The sequence below is a fragment of the Panthera leo genome, chromosome B3 (genome assembly GCF_018350215.1).
Source record: "Panthera leo isolate Ple1 chromosome B3, P.leo_Ple1_pat1.1, whole genome shotgun sequence".
NCBI lineage: Eukaryota > Metazoa > Chordata > Mammalia > Carnivora > Felidae > Panthera > Panthera leo.
The window spans coordinates 2,737,939-2,759,880 of NC_056684.1; the positions used below are offsets into that span (position 1 = coordinate 2,737,939).

Sequence of the window (21,942 nt, forward strand, 5' to 3'; positions counted from 1 at the left end):
GTCAGATCATTAGAATGAAGCAGTGACTCTAAAACTCCTACAGTCCAAAGAAAGAAAAGCAGGTGACTTAAAATGAAATAAAAGTTCAACAAGATCCTCATCCGTGATCCCCGGTGACCTATGACAATAGAACTGTTCTTTTTTTTTTTAAGATTGTTTTTAAGAGATCTCTTCACCCAGCCTGAAGCCCGAACCCACAACCCCGAGATCAATAATCACTCGCTCCACCGGCTCAACCCGCCAGGCGCCCTGAACACCCCCCCGTTCTTTTGATGGACCAGTGCCTTCAGGCGTTCAAGCAGCTGATTGGTCGGAGGAAATGAGAGTCACAAAATAGTAGGTCCCACCCAGCAGAGCGGGGAAGGCCTGTCCCCTGGGCCACTCATGCCCCAGACCTGGAAACCCGCAGTGCAGAGGGCAACAGGCTGGCTGCAATCGGGCGGTCTCACGTCCCGTCCACGGGTGTCTATGGCGCACGTACGACAGAGAGGCAGAGGACGCGATGAGGACACAGACGCCGTCCCCGCTCTCATGGAGCCCACCATCTAGCCCAAAGGACACAAGCTACGGTCAGCCCCAGCCTGTCTTCCAGATGCACAGTGTAGCTGTCCCCTGCCTCCACCCCGGCTGCAGCTCCTTGTGAGTTGGGTGAAGCCACAGGTCACTCGGTTGCTCAGCTGCTGGCAGTCCAGTAGGAAAAGGGCGTCCGGGAGCGACACTCCGCTCCGTCCCGCCGCCCGTCCTGCTTTCCAAACCAGGTTGTTAGCTTGTGTCCTTCAGCGCCCCCCGCTTCTCTGAAGGGCAGCCGCAGGCGAGACGTCAGTGCCCCCCTTCAGTCTGGACCCCTCTGGACCGGCCCGGGCGCAAGTCCCCCCAGAGCGTGGCCTGTGGCTGCCCTCTTCTCCGAGGCAGACTTCCCCTCATTTGTGCACCCTTTTGGGTTTTCGATCAGAATAGAACGGAGGTCTGGTAATATGGAGAATATGTACATGCATATTTTTATAGACATGCGATAAAACTGCCGTTTCACCCAGAATTAGAATGCGCTGAGAGATTAAAAAGAGAAGGAAGGAAAATTGGAAGTTAATTGCTGCTTTACGGCAGAGTAAGGAACGGAGAATCGCGTTACGATCCGTCCTCCCTGAATTACAAAATAAACGGGATAAAACTTCGTTATTTTCTCTACACAGACTCAACTGTGGCATTGAGAGGCTCTGGTAATTAAATTTGATTGGAGCCAGATTTATAAAACAGACTGTGAGCTGTTGGGGACAAGGCCTCTGTACTGTTCACCTTCCTCTTTGCGTAAATGCTGGCTAGTTGATGCCTTGATCTGGTATGTGTAACGGAATTTGGAAATAATTGCCTACGGGATGATCAAAATGGGATTTTACTTCTCTTGATGATTCTAAGATTTGTCTAAGTAAATCACAGCCGAGCAAAAAGCACGTACGTAGCTGGTAAGGGATAGCGTCGTACAGCAGGATTTGGTTTTAAAATTTTTTAAAGTTTATTCGTTTTTGAGAGACAGAGACAGACAGACCGTGAGCAGGGGAGGGGCAGAGAGAGACGGAGCCACAGAATCCGAAGCAGGCTCCAGGCTCTGAGCTGTCAGCACAGAGCCCGACGCGGGGCTCGAACCCACACACCGTGAGATCATGACCTGAGCTGAAGTCAGATGGTTAACCGACTGAGCCACCCAGGCACCCCAGGATTTATATTTAAGCACTAGAGATAATATTTTTGTTAAGGCTCTTACAAAATTAGTCATAAAAAAAGCTGTTTCTCCTCTCGGTGAACCGCAAGGCCACCGCTCCGTGGATGTGTGAAAAGTGGTGCATTCACCTGCTGGGTTTCGGAAGGATCTCCTCCATCAAGGCAGACAGACGGGCGCAGCACGGGAGAAGCCGGAGGCTGCTCCCATCGTCCAAAACAGCAGGTAGGGAGCAGGAAGCGGCTTTCTGGGGCGGCAGGAGGGAACACGGACCGGAAGGAAAGAAGGGGACAAATCTGGGTTGACAGAGTCTGTGTCGAGGCAGGGTGGGAGCAAAGGGGAAGGTAGTGTGCTCAGGGTGGCAGCTTGGGGAAAGAGAAAGGGAAATAGAAGCGAGGGGAGAAGTGCACACGTGGAGAGGGGCATCCGCGGACGAAGCTGGCCGAGGGGAGGCTGCAGCAAAAGTCACTCCCCAGTCCGGGTCGGAGCACAGGGAAAGACGGAGGAACGGGTATGTGGGGAGGGGCCTGGACACTCAGCTCCCTGTTTCCACTCCCAAGTATCCCTTGACACAGGGACAGTGTCCTAAACATCATCATCCACGTAGCAGGTGCCAATAAACGTCCTGCACAGAACAGAACAAGACCGATCATTCCAAAACTGGCATTTAACTGAGCAGCTACTATGGGCCACGCCCTCTGCCGGGCACCCGGCGCATGTCACTTCGTTGAATCTGTAACCACTAGCGTGTGTGAGAGAGGTTATCTATCCTTCTGTCATGGATGGGAAAAATAACCCTGAAGGAGATTAGGCCATTTTCTTCATGGCCCAACATAGAGGGGTGTTGCTGCATCTAGAAAGTCCTCGTGCCAACAAGGACAAAAGCAGGAGACTCGCACGGCGCTCTCAGAGTCCGAAAACGACCGGACGCATCTTCTCTCCTTTGGTTTCGCCGCTTACCTAGTGGAACAAGCAGGTCATCTATTAATACCCCGGTGGGCAAAGAATGAGCAAACTGGGTTGAAAATTAACTGAAAGTCACATCGCCTGGGACACGGGCCAGGACCGGGGCCGCAGCCAGATCTCCCGAGGCCCTGACCGACGACCTTCCAAACGCCGTGAGGGTGACGGGGGAGAGCTGGGGTCCGTTCGTGAATGGAAGTGGGGGGGGGCGGTTCTCAGAGGAGCAGAGGTGAATAGGGTGAAAACGTACATCTTCCATCTTGTATTAGGTGACGTCCCCCTGGGCGTTGGAGCAAATCAACTCCCCCATCTCTGCAGAATAACAAAGAGATTATTATAACAACTGTATAATATATATATATATACACACATATATATATTATATTATATATTATATATTATATATCATATTATATATTATATATTATATATTATAATACACACACATATATTATATTATATTATATATTATATATTATATATTATATATTATATTATATTATATATTATATTATATATTATATATTATAATGCACACACATATATATAAGTATTATATTATATGTTATATATATTATATATTATATATTATATATTATTATAATATTATAAGTATATATATAAGTAGCGTATATGTAATGCTTCTATTGCTGCACCTTGTATGAACATAGTATTGGTGACGAACATGTGGGGTGTGTGAGTCACAGAGGCCGTCGCTTTGACGGAGGCCAGCTGTCCGCCGAGAGGAAGGCACTCTGGCTGAACAGCCTCAGTTTCCAGGGCACCCTCTGCCCGCCCCGGAAGTGCCAGGCTCCCCACCCCCCTCCCCCGTACTTCTGGGCCTCGGGGCTCTCCTGCTTGACCTTCAGCGCGACAACGGGTTCAAAGTCGCCAGCAGGCAGACGACCGCTGGGCGGTTTCCTTCTGCTCACTCCTCCCGGGCTCCTCAGAAACCAGTGCCTCCCGCGGTGGTTTCCCCAGGCCACCTGAGACTGCGTTCCCAAGGCCAGGGTCGCCGACAAGGAGAGCCACGGGGCTCCCCGGTGCACCTGACAGCCGTGACCTGGGCGTCCGTTACCACCTGCTGGGCTGCAGCCCGCTGAAGGGGATGCGCGTCCCTACCCCTTCCTTTAAGCTCCACATGGTCCCCTTGCCCCGGGGCCCAACCAACCCCTCTCCCATTTCTTCGGGCAGGAGGTGTTTCGTTCTAGACACCACACCTCGGAACTGATCAAGTCACCCCAAATGAAAAAGGCGGCCGCAGATATGATCCCCTTGGTGCCTAGACCCAGACCCTTCGGTCCCCAAAGCTCCTTGGGGTTCCCTGTGGGGCAGCCCAGGGGCTGAGGATGTGATATGAGGAGGCTCCTCCTTTGCCTGCTGTCGCTGGGTTTTTTGGGTGACAGGCCGAGCCCATTCATGTGTCTCTGGACCTGCTCTTTAAGCTCCCTCCCTCTGGGGCTCCCCTTTGCCTCGTCGCAGGATCCCTGCAGTCAGCCTCCTGCCCGGTCCCTGCTGCCCCATATCTGGCACCTGCAGCGCCCAGAAGCCAGCAAGAGAACCCGGATGGAGGCCGGCAGGGCTCCCATGTGCAAAGAGCCATTCGCCCTGCAGTTAATCAGCTCATTCACCAGCCCCGTCTAGAAACATATGCCGATGCCTTCGCTCCGCCAGCTCCCTTGCTGGACCGTGGGGCCAAGATGACTCATGGTCTCTCGTCCCAGACCTCATCCCAGGGGATTTTCCTACCGGGAGTATCTTGGTCCATTCCAGCATAATCCCTTTGCGGAAACAGTGCGCTGGGCACGAGTCAGAGATCGACATTTTAGTGGATTTTCTCTCCCGGAGGTATGGGTGGAGGAGATCTGAAATCAACCCCCTTCAAACCAAATGGCCTTGGATTCTGCCCGTTCAAGTTTCTTCATGAATCACGGGCCCTCCTCAACCCTTGGCACGGATCTCAGGAGGCACGTTCTGCTCCCCGCTGAGGGGTTGCCAGGAAGGAAGGGGAGGTGAACTCTTATCTCCCGCCCCGAAAGCGTCTACACAGCCCGTTGGCCGTTCTGGTTCCCCACCCTGCAGAGACCTGGGTCAAAGGTCGGTGTCACACCCGAGTACGGACACCCTGCCACTGTGCCTGGAAGCTGTCCCATCAGCCTCGGAAACGTCTCCTCTCCCACGTCATAGTGAGGTTCACAGCAGGTGCGGGGCCCTGTTTTCCAGATCAGGCCCCTCTCCCACCTCTCTTCTCCTGGGCACGGGTGTCGCTCTAAGGTCAGCTATTCTGAGCCTCCGGCAGAGCACCTGCCACTGGGGCCAGTCCTGCTGGGCAACCGGGAGTGGGGGATGGGCAGCGGGTCCAAATGCCTCCAATGAGAAGCCTCAGGTCCCGCTTCGCCGATGTCTCTCCCAAGGCTGAGGACCCTTAGTCTCACCTTAGGGGCAGGGTTTCCTCCTCTTCCTTGCATGCCCCCTGTTCTCTGCCTCCTGTCCAGCTGTTTTTCCAGTCTGTGCAGCTGCCGTCTGTCTAACCCAACTGCTTTTGCGGGACCGGACATGTTTCTTTCTTTGCCTTCTCTTCCCTCGTGGCAGCAGGCCAAGCCACAGAAGCCAGCAGCAGTCGCCGGCTACTCCAGCCGGGGTCACTGCCCGGGGCCTTTCCTCCTCCGCCACCTCAGGGACAAGCTCTGCCATTTCAGCTTCTGTCTCATCTTCAAGGCTCCCATTGGAACCGCCTGGGGTCTTGTGTTAATTTTGCCCAGTGGAGAACAAATCCTTCTCTGCGAGGCAAGCTCGAAGACTTGGATGGGGAGAGGGGGTCTGCATAAGGAAAAAACACGGTCTCTGTTTCCCATTCAGTTGCTTTCTCCCTTAAGGTTTTCTACCGGCTTCTCCAATGGCCCCACGGGTTCGGCTTGTTGACCTGGAGGGGGACCCCCTCCCCAGCCCCCCACTGGCCTTCCCTGGACCTGGTGGGATTCTTTGTTTGAAGGGTCCGGCCAAGAGTATCTTTCCCCTCCCGCTGATGGAAATCGTGAGGTTTCTGGATCCCTGCCTTGTCTGTAACCTAAGGAATTCTCATCCAGGAGCAATTTTGACACACACGCGCGTGCGTGCACGCACACACACACGCACGCACACGCCAGCAAGGAACATTTGGCAATGTCTGGAGACAGTCTCGGTTGTCGCACAGGGTGGGGGGATGCTACTGTCTTGTCGTGGGCGGGAATGCCACTAAACATCCCACAGAGCCCAGGCGGCCTCCTCAACAAAGACGGCCTGTCCCGAGATGTCAGTGGTGGCCAGTTTGAGTGTCCTCGCCCTAAGGACTTCGATGTCAAGGGATCCAGAAGGTTCTCTGCAGCCTAGCAGTCTGCGAGACCCTATCAGCCTCTCCCCTTACCCCTCCTGATTTCAAGCTCTCAGTCTCAAGTGCTTGGGGTTGATTATCCAGTCAAGTGTGTAATTTCAGACAGACTCAGAATAGTAATACCTAAGGAAAAAATTTGCATTCACCTTAAAGAAAAAGATAACTCCTTTATACACATTGTGGCATATGTTGTGTGTTTTGTATTTGGACGGCACCTGTCAATTCAATTTGTGTTTTTTGTTTTTTGTTTTTTGGTTGTTTTTTTTTTAGTCTCTCTAGTTGTATTATAGAACTTGCTGGGGGCATTTCGTTTTTCAAACATTTGTGGACTGCTGGGTGAAGAAGTCCCGAGCAGCTTAGAAAAAACGTCTTTACCAAACCTCCATAATACAGTTATACCTCCACGGAGGAACATGTGATTTTCTTTAGTACTATAGTTCAAGTAGAGGAAATATTGACCTCTTTAAAGGTAAGGCATTTTACATCAGCAAATGTATTCAAGGAACGAAAATGAACCTTATCTCCCCGTGAAGGCTTTTACAAGATTTCCCGATAGAGAGGTGTTCTCCTCTCCCCTTGACGACACAGCTGGTTATCTACAGACTTGAAAGTAATCAAATTGCCTTTCTCTACACCTTTGCCTCTCCACTCGAAATCCTTGAATCCAGATTAACCTCTGGAGCGAAGTCAGATAATCGACATCTGAAAACTTGGAAGTCAGAAGCCAATTCCTCAGCCAAACGCAGGGCCCACGGAGCCCAAAGGGAAGAAGAGGTCAGGAAAGCGTGCGTGTGTGAGCGTGATGGCCTTGTACGCGAGTGTGGGTGTGTCGGGAGGGTGGGTGGCCGCAGGAAGTGGGGGGATCCATCGGGAGGGGAAGGAAGGGGAAAGGAAATAAGCCGGAAGGGAAAGACAATGGCGAAAGAGGAGCTGTGACCAGCCGGTGGAAAGAAAGGCAGAGGAGGGGGTGGAGGAAGAGAGAGGGCAGCACAGGGGAGCGGGGTGAGGGGCCCGGAAGACGTGCGTGTGGCACGAGCAATTCCACGCTCTTGACTTCTGCAAAGCAAAACTTTAAATAAGAAAAGCTATGAATCTCTTCCTTGCAAGTTTCTTGATCCCCGAGTGCGGGACCGATGGGCAAGCCAGAAAGGTGGAGACACGGGGAGCAGGGCGCGAGGGCCGCAAAAGCGCATCGTTGGGCCCAAGCGCGTCCTCCTTGCAGCAGGGTTAGGACCCTGGCCCCCAGCAGCAGGGCCCCTCCGGGTTGTGTCTGAGGAGCCCCACCCCCTTGCCCCCCCATCCCCATGAACTGCTGGGTTCCTTGGGTGCTCACATTGAGGTCAGATCCCTCAGCCCCCAAGAACTTCTTCCTATGGGGCTCCCATGCCGCCATCTTGCCCACCCCCAAACACGCCCTGACTCTCAGCTCCTTTGCCCCGCTTGTTCGCCCCAGGCTTTTTCTCCAAGACACTCGGTCTCCGCCTCCCCAGGCACCAGCCACCACGGGGTTCTCTTTCCCTCCTGGAATGGGAGACGCTAGGGGCCCATAAAACCCTCTTCCCTCTGGTTTCTGATTCTTCGTGGCACATCACCATCTGAGGAGTCTCCTTTGGGCCACAGAATCCCCGTCACAGTAAACCCCCGAGGAGAGGTTCCTGCGACAGACCCCAGGCAGTTCAGTCGATCCTATGGCTTCCTTCACCCCGGGCGCCCAGCCCTTCCCGCTTCTCTCCCCTCTCTGCCGCTTACCTCGCAGCCAGCCAGCAACCGGCTCTTTAAGAGCTCGTCTTTGATCGCGCCTGCCCATGCCACTCTCCTTAGTCCCAGATTTTTGTCCTCCCCCCCCCCCTTTTTCCACAGTAAAAGTTTATAATGGGAATACAGGTGCGAAAGTACTTAACCAGCATAAATTGGGGGAGAGTCGTGTCACACGGTGGGCCCGTCTGGGCCTTTTTTGGCAAAGAGCTGGTCCCCGTGCACGGGCCACTGAGGAACTGGCTGTGCTTATTCTTAGACTCGTGGTGAAATTCATCGCTGCACTCGTTTATTTATTCTCGCATCGGCATCACAGGTATAGACTAACGGTTAAAAGCTACGCAGCCTGCTGTTGCTTGACCACACGCTCGTAAGAGACCTGAGAAGGCCCTTGCAGAAAACCTCCTCACTGACCCACTTCTAGTCCGTGCGGCTCTGCCCCATCGTCCTGGGGGCCCAGCCCCTTCCCAGGGCCCTCCCTGGGACAGTCTCTGTCCAAACGCTTACTGATGTGCAGTCCTGGGAGACGGGCACGCGCATGTCCCTTCCAGAGGCTACTTGGCACGAGCAGTAAAGGTAGCTGATCGCCTCCAGCTACCACATTCTGGGGATCTATGGCAACACTCCTGCCGAGGCCCGGGCTGTCCCGGGCCATTATCGTGGAGGTGCTACAGCCTTGCTATTCCCGCCCGATGCGAGACCTCTCTGATAGGAAATCTTTGCTACGCCACTCTCCAGCGGTCTCCTTCCTTCTTCCGCCACCTCTGCAGGGGTCAAGTCAGCACTGGGGTCTCCAGGCTGCCCACTGAGCCTGCTCCCTCTCTCCTTCATCCTTCATAGGACTTTCCCTCAGTAAATATCTCGCCCGTCTAATTCTGTCTTACTAACCGCTTCTTAGAGGGTCCAAACTGACACAGTGACTACCGGGAGTGACCCAAGGAGGCAGACAAGAAGATGGGGCCTTGGGGCTGGATGATGCACGCCCAGGCTGGCACGGAGGACCCCATCTCCGGGGACGTGTGGACGCAGGACTAGCTCAGGGTGGCTGCCTAACTGGTAACGATTTCGCGGGTGGTAATCTGAGAAAATGTCTCAGTGGGGGGCGCTTTCTAGATGTTACGGTGGCTTTTAGAAGCCCACAGAACGAGATGGCCCATGCTTAGCATGCTGAACGACGGGGATATGCCTGAGTTGCTTTGGTGAACAGTAGAGGAAGGGAGACAGAATGCTCAGGGCGGTGGGTGTGGTGGGGGAGACATAGTATACAAGGAGAAAGGCCCACCCGAGGAGTGGGTTCCACCGGAAGGCCCGGTGGGCCCACGATTCACCGAGCTCACCAGGAATAAGTTGACGGCAGAGGCACCAACAGGAAATGATCGCTGGTGGCTCTTCTCCATGGCCCGAGCTGACCACAGGTGAGGCGCTCACAGAGCTGGTCTCGTTAAAGGAGATTTGTATGATGGAGGCCCAAAAGAACAGAGGCCAGGTGGTAGCGCCTCCCAGGATGCCGGAGTTACGGCAATCCGCAAGGCCAAAGGGGCCCTGACCCACAGGGAGCTGTGGAGCTGGCTCACGGGGCATCGCGCCCCGAGGAGCAGAACCGATCAGCAGCCAATGACGGGCCTGCCAGACATCTACAATCAACAGAAGGCAAGAACGAAAGAGTAAGAGGTCGCCAGTGATCACCCAAATAAAAAAGTCATGATCCTTCTTCCAGTTCCGAGACCGGAACCGACTTTCAGACCCAGAACCCAAGGACTGGAGAAGGGACCTTGCACACCACGGCTAGTATGTACTGTAATGATCCCTTCAGTCCTCCCCCAAAGACCTATGAGCAATACTCCAGTCACCGTTCACGGGCCAAGGGGGAATGCCCACACCTTGCAAGTGACGGTGAACACAGGATTTGAGTTGTCACTGATACTTGGACGCCGGAAGCTTCATCGGGACCTCACTGTTATGGTATGGGCTCACAGGGACCGTGTAACCAGTGGAACTCTGGCTGAAGTCCACCTTGAAGCTGGTCTGCTGAACAGTGGACACATGTGGTGGTCATTTTCCCAGTCCCGGAGATCACAGTTGGGACCAATATACTTGTCAGTGTGAGTCACCTGTATTAGTCTCCTATTGCTGCTGTAACAAATTGCCACCAAAAAAATAGCTTAAAATGACAAAAGTGCATTATGTTATAGTTCCGGAGGTCAGCTGTGCAAAACAGGTCTCACTGGGCCAAAATCAAGATGTCGGCAGTGCTGTGCTGCTTCTGAAGTCTCTGGAAAAGAATCCATTCCCTTGCCCTTTTTAGCTCCCGGAAACCACCCACATTCCTTGGCCTACGACTCCTTCCTCATCCTCAAAGCCAGAAGGTGCATCCCTCCAGCCTCCCCTCGGTCCCCGCCCCTCCTTCTCTAACTCTCCTGCCTCCTACTTTCCTCATAAAGACCCTTATGATTATATTGGGTCCACCCAGAAAGTCTAGGATAGTCTCCCGTCCTCAGGGGTCTGAACTCAGTCACATCTGCAAAGTCCCTTTTGCCTTGTAAGGTAACATCATCCTAAATTCTGGGGATTAAGATATGAACATCTTCAAGGAACCACCTTTCTGCCTGGCATCCCCCAACCCTGAGTCCCTAGCCTGTAGAGCGAGTGTTGTCATGGTGAAGAGGGTCAAGTAGAACCCTCTGAAATTGTTCCCTTAGCAGTTCTTCAAAAACAGTATTGGATCCAGGGACAATTCCAGGGATCTCAGGGCAACAGGGTTGGAGACCCTATCATATCTAGGTTTAATTCACCAGCACGGACCTTCCAAAACCTAAATAGATCCTAGGGAACAACTATAGACTCCCACAAGCTCAATGAAGTACTAACCTTGGTTGCATCTGCCCTGCAGATTGAGGCATTATTGCTAGAACAAATTAATAAAGCTTTGGGTCCAAGGTATGCTGTCATTGATTTGGCAAATTCATTATTTTCTATTCCAACCAGAAGCAAACATCCAAAACAGTTTGCATTCCCAAGGTTCAGACAACAGTATTAATTTACAGTTTGCCTCGGGGCCATGTTAACTCTCCTGCTCTCTATTGCCATGTAGTCTTAAGAGATCTGAAGAACTTGGGCGTCCCACGGAACACCACCCTGGTCCATTACATTGATGACACCACGCTGATCAGACAAACGGATGATCAAAACAGATCAAAAAGGACGAACAAAACGGGTGGGTACTCTGGAGCCTTAGTAAGAGCCTTGCAATCCCAGGGTGGGAGACAAATCCTATAAAGATTCAGGTACCTGCTCTTTTGATAAATTTTTCGGAGTCAAGATGCCAAGGAAATACTGGGATTTTACCTCCAAAGTAAAAGACAGATTGCTACATCTTATATTAGCCACCTAAAGAAGGAAGGTAGACCTTTTGGGGTGCCACATCTAGGGACACTGCTCTGGTCCACGTACTGGTTGACACAGAAGGTCACAGCATCAAGGGCAACTCAGAGCAGAAAAGAGCTTTGGGCGGTCCTGCCACGCGGGCCAATCTGGCAGACCGTATGATGTTGGACGTGTCTGGGGTAGCAGAAGGCGCAGCGTGGGGTTCATTGCAAAGGCCCATTGGAAAAATCATAGGCAGGTCTCAGGGGTACTGGACTTTCGAGAAAAGCTCACGATGTATAATTGGACCCTGGTAGAGAAAGAGTGCTTGATTACGGAACATCAGGTGAACATGTGTCCATAGCTGTCCGTTACGAGCTGGGTTCTCCAAGTCATAAAATCAGACGCGCTCAGCAGTAGTTCAATGGTGGTTGAAAATGACCGACCCAAGACTGCGCCTGACAGGACCAAGGGGCGCGAGACAGGTGCATGAGTGGGGAGCCCAGGTGCCCAAGCCCCCCACCACAATCTTCCCAGCTCATAGGGGCCCCATATGACCAACTGAAGGGGGAGAAAAGGTCTAAGCTTGGTTCACTGCTGGGTCAGCTTGGCGTGGGGACACAAGCTGAAAATGGACAGCTGCCCCATGAGAGCCACATGCAGGGGTGGTCCTGAAAGGCAAGGTAGAGGGGGCAGTGGCCAAGAGGAAAACATCCAAACTCCTGAGCAGGGGCCAGCGGTCCGTCTTGCCGCCACAGGACCCAAAAGGAGGAGGGTCGGAAGGTTGGAGCCCAAGAAGTCTTGGCAGAGAGGCACGTAGTAGATGAACATGGAAATGGGCGAAATACGTGGTGATTTTTTATCGCCCAGGAGTGCCCACCAGAGAGCGTCCACCGTGGAAGAGGTGGCCAGCAACCAGCTAGAAAAAACGACTGGGCCAGTTGGCTCTAGCCAGCCTTCGTCATCGGCCACCTCAAAACTGACACAGTGGGTAATGGAATGGAGCGGCGGAGGCTCTTCATGGACCCATCTGCCTGGACTCCCACTGACCATGGCCGGTCTCGTCGTGGCCACCTCTGAATGTCCAACCCGCGTCAACAGAGCTCAGCACTAAGCGTAGGGACAGACACTCTTCCTTGAGGAGACCAACAGGACGCAGTGGCAAGGTGACTATTTTGAACCCTTCCGTCCTCAAAGGGTCGGCTACTCATCCTCTCTCTGGGCTTCAGGGTCCCATTTCCTGTCACAGACCAGTCCTCACTCAGCTCAGACGGATCTATTTTTTTTAATGTTTATTTATTTATTTGGGGGGGGGGGCAGAGAGAGAGAGAAAGAGAGGGACCCTGAGCGGGAGAGGGCCAGAGAGAGGGTCCCAACTAGGACCCACGCTCAGTGTGGAGCCCAACACGGGGCTTGATCTCACGACTGTAGATCTCCACCTGAGATCGATCAAGAGTCGGACATGTAACCTACTGAGCCACCCAGGCGCCCCCCGGGCTCAGCTGTTGAAATAGTTCTGCTATTTTTGCAACATTTACCGCCCCCCCTTCGTCTTTTATCTTTTGTTCAAGATGACACTAAGCACAGCTAATAAAGTTTGGTTTCCCCACCACGCGGACGGGTCTGGCCAGCGAGAGGTGGTCCGTGAGTGAAAAGGCAAAGGCTCAGTAGGAAAGTGCCTCTTTGTGGTCCCCTCGGCCCTTCCCCTGGGCCTCACCCCTCTCTTCACGCAAGGATTACAGAAAAGCAGCCTGGGGGGTTGAGAAGCCAGCTCGGGACCCTGAGGCACCAATCACATAACTTGGTGGAAATAGCTGTAGCCCCTGGTTATGTCTCTGAGCCCCCAGACCAGCCCGGACCTGCCTACTCTGGGGCCATCCATACGTAAATCCAAACTCTGCTTCAGCCACTATGGGAGTCTTAGAGGCTGAATTCTGTCCCCTGAAACAACATGTATTGTGGTCCTAACTCCCAGTATCTCAGAATGTGACCTTATTCCGAGACAGGGTCTTTACAGAGGTCAAGTTAAAATGAGGTCATCAGGGTGGGCCCTAGTCCAGTATGACTGGTGTCCTTATAAAAGGGGGAAATTTGAATGCAGAGACACACGGAGAGGGAAGACGATGGCAAGAACCTCGGGAGAAGACAGCCGTCCATCTGCGAGGACAGAGGCCCGGAACCGGTCCTCCCTCCCAGCCGTCAGAAGGAGCCGGGCCTGACTTCTCGCCTCCAGAATCGGGAGACGGCACGTTCCTCTTATGTAAGCCCCTCAGCCTGAGGTCCTTTGTCCACCCGGGCAAAGGGATACAGGAGGGTTTTGTGTTATTTGAAACTGGACGTGTCCCCGAGGACGCGGCCAGACAGCCTCCGGCTCCGCCCCTCCCCCGCATCACCCCACAGGTGACCTCCACAGTCATCTGATATGATCCAGCGTTTGGAAAACTCTCCCTGGTCCGGGTGGCTGTTCAGTGAGCTGCACACGTAGCCACTACATTGTATTCAGACTTAAAGAGCCATCGAGAACCTCGGGACAACCAGGGAGATTCTCAGAGGCCTTAGCAGGAGGCGGGGGCTTGCTTCCTTCCTCTCACGTGGGGGCATCCCCTTTTTTTTTTTTTTTTAGTTTATTTACTTATTTGAGAGCGAGAGTTGGGAGGGGAGGAGAGATAGGGAGAGAGAGAGAATCCTAAGCAGGTTCCATGTTGCCGGCATGCAGCCCAATGCGTGGCTCGAACTCACGAAACCATGAGATCCCGATCTGAGTCTAAACGAAGGGTCGGACGCTTAACCGACTGAGCCTCGCAGGCCCCTGGGGGCATCCCGTTCTTAACGGCTCAACCTGCCTGTGGTTGAGCGGACTGCCCGTGGCCGTGACTGCCCGTGGCCGTGACTGCCAGTGGCCGTGTCGCTATCAGAACCTGATTTGATAAGCGGCCCAGGGGGATGTGTTTCTTCATCCTTCCCATCCCGTGCGCCAAAACCCTGCAGACTTTTCTATTTCCAGAAGCTCCTAAGTTTGACTGATTACCTTTGGAGGTTGGTTTGGATGCAATTCCAACCATTAAGGAAGGATTAATTGGGTTGCCCTGGAAGGGACTTCGTTCTGGTTTCCAAATTCAATATGTGGCCGAGTTCTACCGAGAACTCGCACTCCTGGCCTACCCACTCTTGTAGTGAGCTAGCTGGCAGGGCCCGGCCTTACCAAGCAGAGGGCAAGGTATTGTGGCAGTAAATCCGAAATCCCATGCCTCCCAGCATGTCCTCCGTCCCCACCTTCTCATAAATTTGTGAGGGAAATGTAAGGTGGTTTTTCTCCCTAAAAGGGAAATATGGATTGGAGGTTTTCATTCATTTTGATCTTGGCTTCGGAGCGGGGTTCGGAATCCGACTGGCATGCCGTCCTAGCTGTGTATTAATGAAGACTGAGCTCTTGAAATTAAACTTTTATGACAATAACACACTGATGTACAAGCTCCTACAAGAGAAGATCTAAAATACTGCTACTAATAATGCATAGATCTTAAAAGCTTCCTGGTAACAACTGTCGGTCTTTGATATTTAATTAACCCCAGCCAGATCCAGTATAACACAGGCTGTTTAGCAAGTCCTAATAGTTACTAATAAAATAGTCATGTGTTTATTTATTCCTTCCCGTCATTTAGATGCAGTTAGCAATGCTTTTTTGTTCTCGGTTATCACATGTCCTGAGTCTGGGGGTCAGATGTGCTCCCATTAGATGCACAGCATGGCTTACTGTGCTTTGGTGGATAAACCCACTTACAGGTTACCTTGTGAGTGGTCCTTACCCTGACACACGTCAGGGTCTACACCAAGCCTATCCATCGTGCAGTGTTTGGGGAACGCGTTCAACGTGTCTGCCTCTTGTTCCCAACGTCTTGTATTTCGGGGCTACCTGGTTTTGCTCTTCCTTGTAATTATTGTTTGCTGATTATTTGCGTCTCCTACGCTTTGGCATTTAATCTTCCTTCTCATCTTCGAATTCTCTTCTAAAGTGTCACTATTATTTTTCCCCCGGCTTCCACAGCTTAGCTGTCGTCAGAAAACTTTCGGGCCAATTTTTAGAAGCTACACTTGCACGCTTGTTAAAAATCTTCAGCCTTCGGGGCGCCTGGGTGGCTCAGTCGGTTGAGCGGCCGACTTCGGCTCAGGTCATGATCTCGCGGTCCGTGAGTTCGAGCCCCGCGTCGGGCTCTGTGCTGACGGCTCAGAGCCTGGAGCCTGTTTCGGATTCTGTGTCTCCCTCTCTCTGACCCTCCCCCGTTCGTGCTCTGTCTCTCTCTGTCTCAAAAATAAATAAACGTTAAAAAAAATTAAAAAAAAAAAAAAAAAAAAAAAAAAAAAAAAAAAAAAAATCTTCAGCCTTCGACTGCGTAAATCAATGCTCAGAAACACAAGATTTGTATTAAAAAAAAAAAAAAGCACTCTGGGGCACCTGCGTGGCTCAGTCAGTTAAGCGTCCGACTTTGGCTCAAGTCGTGATCTCACGGTCCGTGAGCTAAAGCCCCGCGTCAGGCTCTGTGCTGACAGCTGGGAGCCTGGAACCTGCTTCCCATTCTGTGTCTCCCTCTCTGCCCCTCCCCTACTTGTGCTCTGTCTCTCTCTCTCTTTCATAAATAAATAGCCATTAAAAATTAAAAGAAAAAACACACTCTGATTCTCTGTAGTGATTTTAGAATAGGTGGCAAATGTTTAACCTGAAATGTGGAATTTCTGAACTTAATTTAAAAAAAAAAAGTGAAGCAAGTGAACCCTCATAAAACACACAAACAGAATGTTTGCCTGTCACTCATTAGGATCAGTATACGTATAAATCGACAATGGAGATTTTCAGATAATCTAATTGTATACTCATTGGTTGGAACAATTATGTAAACGTCACACTCAGAAGAAAGCTAGGAAACATTTTCAAGCTACACACGCGCACATGCGCACGCAACTTTGAATGAAAAATGCAAGCACTTTGGGTCTCATTCTTGACACTCACCTGTTTATAAGACTGTCTGGCTGTCTTAGCTTTGCTTCCAAATGCATAATTTGTCCCTTGGAAATGGGCTTTATAATGTACATAATCAAGATAAACCTAAAGCACATTGTTTCAAGTTGTGTACAAACCACGTCCCCGTCTTCCTCTTGAAGAGCAGCTCTTTCCTTATTTGAAGTTCACCCACAACGCACTCAGCCATTCCCTGGGGTTTTTCCTCGAGCTCCCGCGAGAGCCCGGGAGGTGAGCCTCGGAAGGTTTGATTATCACTCAGAATATTACTGGGCACAGGCACAAAAGCTTCTTTTTCCTGGACTGGCTTTTTTTCCTATCTACCCTCCCCTGGTGGGAAAAAATTCTGTGATGGACAAAAATGTATAAAAAAAAAAAAAAAAAAAAGAGGGACATGACTTCGAATAGCCCGGTTCATAGAGACAGAAAGTAGGAGAGTGGTCACCAGGAGCGGGGGAGGGAAGTGATACGGAGTTTCCATGTGGGCAGGTGACAAAGTTCTGGCGATGATGGTGGGGGTGGTCGCACAACACTGTGAATGTACTTAACGCCACTGCCTCGTATGCTAAAAAATGGTTAAAATGTAAGTTTGGTGCTGTGCATATTTTAACACAGTCGTTTTGTTAAACAGGGGGACATGTTAGTAAAATAACACCTAGACATTATGCTCTGAGACAGTGTTAGAAGGTTTGGCTGTCTTGTCGACGCTGCTCTCTGTAGACTCAGACATGCTCTCCTAGAGTGCCGCACAAGTGTGCCTCCCACCAGTAGGGGGTATTAGAGCTGCAAGGACTTCAGGCTTCTGCACTGTGGAGGAAACAACCAACAGATCTAAAAGATGACCTACCGAATGGGAGAAGATGTTTGCCAATGACGTATCCGACCAAGGACTGGAATCCAAAATATATAAAGAACTTACAAAACTCAACACCCCAAACGCCAACAATCTCATTTAAAAATGGGCAGAAGGGGCGCCTGGGTGGCGCAGTCGGTTAAGCGTCCGACTTCAGCCAGGTCACGATCTCGCGGTCCGTGAGTTCGAGCCCCGCGACGATCTCGCGGTCCGTGAGTTCGAGCCCCGCGTCAGGCTCTGGGCTGATGGCTCGGAGCCTGGAGCCTGTTTCCGATTCTGTGTCTCCCTCTCTCTCTGACCCTCCCCCGTTCATGCTCTGTCTCTCTCTGTCCCAAAAATAAATAAAAAACGTTGAAAAAAAAATTAAAAAAATAAATAAATAAATAAATAAAATAAAAATGGGCAGAAGACAGGAAGAGACACTTCTCCACAGAAGACATCCAGATAGCCAACAGACACACGAAAAGATGCTCAACATCGCTCGTCATCGGGGAAATACAAATCAAAACCACGATGAACTATACAACCTCACCCATGTCAGCATGGCTAAAATCAACGACACGGGAAACAACAGATGTCAGTGGGGACGTGGAGAAAGGGGAACCCTCTTGCACTGCTGCTGGGAGTGCAAACTGGTGCAGCCGCTCTGGAAAGCAGTGTGGAGGGTCCTCGAAAAGTTAAAAATAGAACTACCCTATGATCCAGTAATCGCACTACTGGGTATTTACCCAAAGTATACAAAAACACTAATTCGAAGGGATACATGCACCTTCACGTTCACAGCAGCACCATCTATAATAGTCAAACCATGGAAGCAGCCCAAGGGTCCACTGACTGATGATTTGGTATATCTGTATCTGTATTTACATCTATATCATCTATATCATCTGTACCTATATCCATAGATATAGATATAGATGTAGATCTCTAATGGAATATTACAAAGCCATCAAAAAGAATGAAATCTTGCCATTTGCAATGACATAGACAGAGCTACAGAATACAATGCTAAGTGAAATAAACCAGTCAGAGAAAGACAAATACCATACGATTTCACTCATATGTGGAATTTAAGAAACAAATGAGCAAAGGGGAAAAAAAAAAAAAACAGAGAGAGACACAAACCAAGAAACAGACTCTTGACTAGAGAACACATTTCTGGCTACCAGAGGGAAAGGGGGGCGGGGAATGGGTGAAATAGGGGGCGGGGACTAAGGAGGGCACCCGTTGTGATCAGCACCAGGTGACGCACGATGTGTCGAATCGCTGTCTGTGAACTAACTGAAATTAAAATAAAAGGAATGAATAAGTAAGTAAAAGTTAGTCATTGAGAAAAGAACAAGAACTGTGAGGACTTCGCATCCCTCCTCTAGGATGGGGTGGAAACCCTTGTGGGAGGGCGGCTCTGTAGGGAATGTCAAGAGGATCGTGGCAGAGAAGGAAGAGGGAGGAGCCCAGGACGGCGGAGGGAAATCTGCACACCCACCTGAGGTGGTCTCTGTACGAAGTGAAGGAGACTCCATGAGAAAATTCGAGAAGTGTCCAACATCCACACCCCCGTGCTCCCCGCAGCATCGTTCACAACAATCAAGACGTGGAAACGACCTGAGTGTCCATCCTTGGATGGAAGGATAAAGAAAATGTAGTGCAGGTGTATACAATGGAATATCATTCAGCCTCATAAAAGAAGGAAATCCCGTCATTGGCAACGAAATGGATGGGCCTGGGGGACATCGTGCTGAGTGAAATAAGCCGGACACAGATGGACAAATACTGCACGGTCTCACTTACATGTGCAATCTGAAACAGACTTCTAGAAGCAGAGAGTAGAATAGTAATTAGGGGGACAGGAGGGGGTCACCTGGGTGGCTCAGTGAAGTGTCCGACTTTGGCTCAAGTCCTGATCTTGTGGTTCATGAGTTCGAACCCCACCTTGGGCTCTGTGCTGACAGTGCAGAGCCTACTTGGGATTCTGTATCTCCCTCTCTCTCTCTCTCCGTCCCTCCCCTGCTCATTCTCTCTCTCTCTCTCTCTCTCCTCTCTCTTTCCCTAAAAAATAAATTAACAAGCCAACAAACAAATAAATAAGTAAACGTTTTTTAAAAAAGAAGTAGATGGATCTCTCTCTCTCTTCTCTCTCTCTCTTCCTCTGAAAAATAAATAAATAAATAAATAAGAAAACATTTTTAAAAAAAAGAAGTAGGGGGAAGGAGAGATGGGTAGGGGATGGTCAAGTGGTAGAGAAATTCAGTTATCCCAGATAAGTAAGTTCTGGAGGTCTGCTATACAGCACGCTGTCTATAGCTAACACTACCATTCTGTAAGAGGTTAGATTTTCTATCATGTTCTCACCGATAATAATAATAATAATAGAGGCAGGAGGAAACTTTGGGAAGTGATGGATATGTTTATGGTCTTAATGGTGGTGACAGTTTCACAGGCATATACTTATCCCCAAACTCATTGAAGGAAACACATTAAACGTGTATATAAAAATGTCTATAAATCCGTACGTTAAATATGTACTGCGTTTTATGTCCATCAGACCTCAGTAGAGTGGTTTCCAAAAAATGCGCTCAACGGCCTCTTCTGGACTTGCAGTCTATTTGTGGTTTCCAGCCTCTGCCCTACTCATCCCCAACAGGGCCTGAGGTGTTCGGACCCCGGACGTGGGCCCTCCTGACCACCTCGCCAGCTGGCCCGTGGCCAGACCGCAGGACGGAGCCTCTCCAAGGTGGGCGGGGGGGGGGGGTCCGGTCCTCCCCAAATCTGGCCACGCGCCTCCAGCAAGAGTCACGGTCCGTGCCGGCGCTGACTTGGAAACGGGCCGGTGGTGCAACCGGGCCGGCGAGAAAGTGAAGGGATGGAGAGTGGGTGCCCCTGCTCTGAGTCACTAGAGCTAAGGGTGAGCGTGCCCAAAGCACAACACTTCCCGAAAAGCCAGAGCCCTCGAGAGGGGTACCACGGAAGTGAGAAGATGTGGGCTGTCGTGGCCAGTATCTTCACCTCTGACGGGCAGGTCGTCAGGCAGGAGAGAAATCTGACTCGATCCGTAAAGCGAAAGCTGCCGGGTGACGTTTTGGCTGTCGGCTCCAGGCAAGGACCAGCTTTGTCCCACGTGGACCTGCCCAAAGGCACAAGAGGGATGCCCTTCCTCGGCCCCAGAACTCATCAAAGACATGGTGGGTGGAGGAGACGATGTCAGCATCCGCAGAGGTACCGTTGGAACCAGATTACGTTGATGCTCCTTCTTGCACAAGATTCTGCTAAGCCCTGAAGCCCTTCGTCTCTTTCCCCTGCCCTCCCGACCCAGCTGCGGTCTCCCTGGCCTGGGACCCTCCCCGCCTCAGTCCTGGGCCCCTGATCTCTCTTTCCAGTCCTGGCTATGACCAGCGCGGTCGTGTTCCTAAAACAGCGTGTTCCTTAGGGAGCTGCTCTGTTCCAAGGCCCATTCCCAACCACGTCCAACGAGAATGCCTCTCTCCACCTTTGAAATCCTTGACAACTTCTCTCCCTGCGCACTGACTTCATAAACCTACTCGGGTAGACCTTCCTTTCCTCTGCCTCACCTGACTTCCACTGGGATCTTTGTTTTTTCCCATAATGCATTTCGTGGAGCACCTGGGTGGCCCAGTCGGTTAAGCAGCCAACTTCAGCTCAGGTCATGATCTCACGGTTTGTGCGTTCAGGTCCCACATGGGGCTCTGTGCTGACAGCTCAGAGCCTGGATCCTGTTTAGGATTCTGTCTCTCTCTCTCTCTCTGTCCCTCCCCTGCTCACTCTCTCTCTCAAAAATAAATAACCATTTTTTAAAAAAAGTTTAAAATAACGCATTTCCTAGGCAGAGGGAACGAATGGTCCAGGCAAAGGCACAAATCTGCGGAAACACAAGATGTGTTCATGAAACAGAAAGCAAGGGCATTTGCTCCCAAACCCTATGACCTGCCATCCAGTCACCCCTCAAACAGGTGACTCTATTTTTAAATAGAGTCACCTCTATTTATTTTTAAATATTTTTAATATTTAATATTTGTAAATATTTGCTCCTCTATTTTTAAATAACGGTGACCGAGCCATGGAGATGTCAAGTCCCCACATCACCCTGCCCGTCCTCCCTCCCCAGGAGTCCCCTCTGCCACCACACTGTCAATTCTATGATGTGGAACCATGTGGCACTGCCATTGTGGTGGCTCCAAAACGTCCCACGTCAGAGATGTCACATGACGGTCTAACACCTTGGCGGGGTCCTTTCAACCCTCTCCTCCTCTCCTCTCATTATCCCAGATGCTCTGCCTGCTCTCACCCTGAGCCATCTGCCTCCAGGACCGGGGCCCCCTGCCCGTCCTGGCGCCGGCCCAGGCCAGGCGGCTCCCGGCTACCAAAACACAGCATGGAATCTGCGTCCCCGGGATGCCTGCAACACGCACCCCGGAGCTCTCAACCAAGCCTTCCGGGCCCTCCGCGATCCACGTCTCAGCCGCGTTTGCACAGTTACCTTCCACTGCCCAGCTCAGCTGGACCCGTCTCCGGAAGGGGCCCTGGAGCTCACCCAGCCCGGTGGCCCACGCGAGGCTTCGCCGCAGAATCCCGGGACCTTTGACTCCGTGAATCCAGCTCTACACATTCATTCATACGTGGGGTTTTTTGATTCATACTACAGGTGCGATAGTACCTCTGAAGTTTTCCCCTTAATCATACATCCTGGTTTAACATCCGTACAGACAAGGAGGGCTGCCTTCTTTTTCACAGGATCCTGCAGAGTTGTCTAAGGCACGCACGTACATCTTTAACTAACCACCCTCTACTGAGCGATGGAGGGAGTTTGTTAAACTGCAGGTTCCCAGGCTCCCCCTCAGGGGTTGATTTCCGAGGGAAGATCCGGGAAATCTTATCTCATGCAACTTTTCCAG

General features: G+C 51.2%; 1 long non-coding RNA gene across 1 annotated transcript; it reads left to right on the plus strand.

The window, feature by feature from the left end:
* Window positions 1-381: 381 nt before the first annotated feature.
* On the plus strand, window positions 382-20,919 carry LOC122221105. Its single transcript, XR_006203073.1, has 3 exons — window positions 382-639; window positions 1,807-1,939; window positions 20,874-20,919. It is a non-coding gene; the product is annotated as an uncharacterized LOC122221105 (long non-coding RNA).
* The last annotated feature ends 1,023 nt before the right edge of the window (window positions 20,920-21,942 follow it).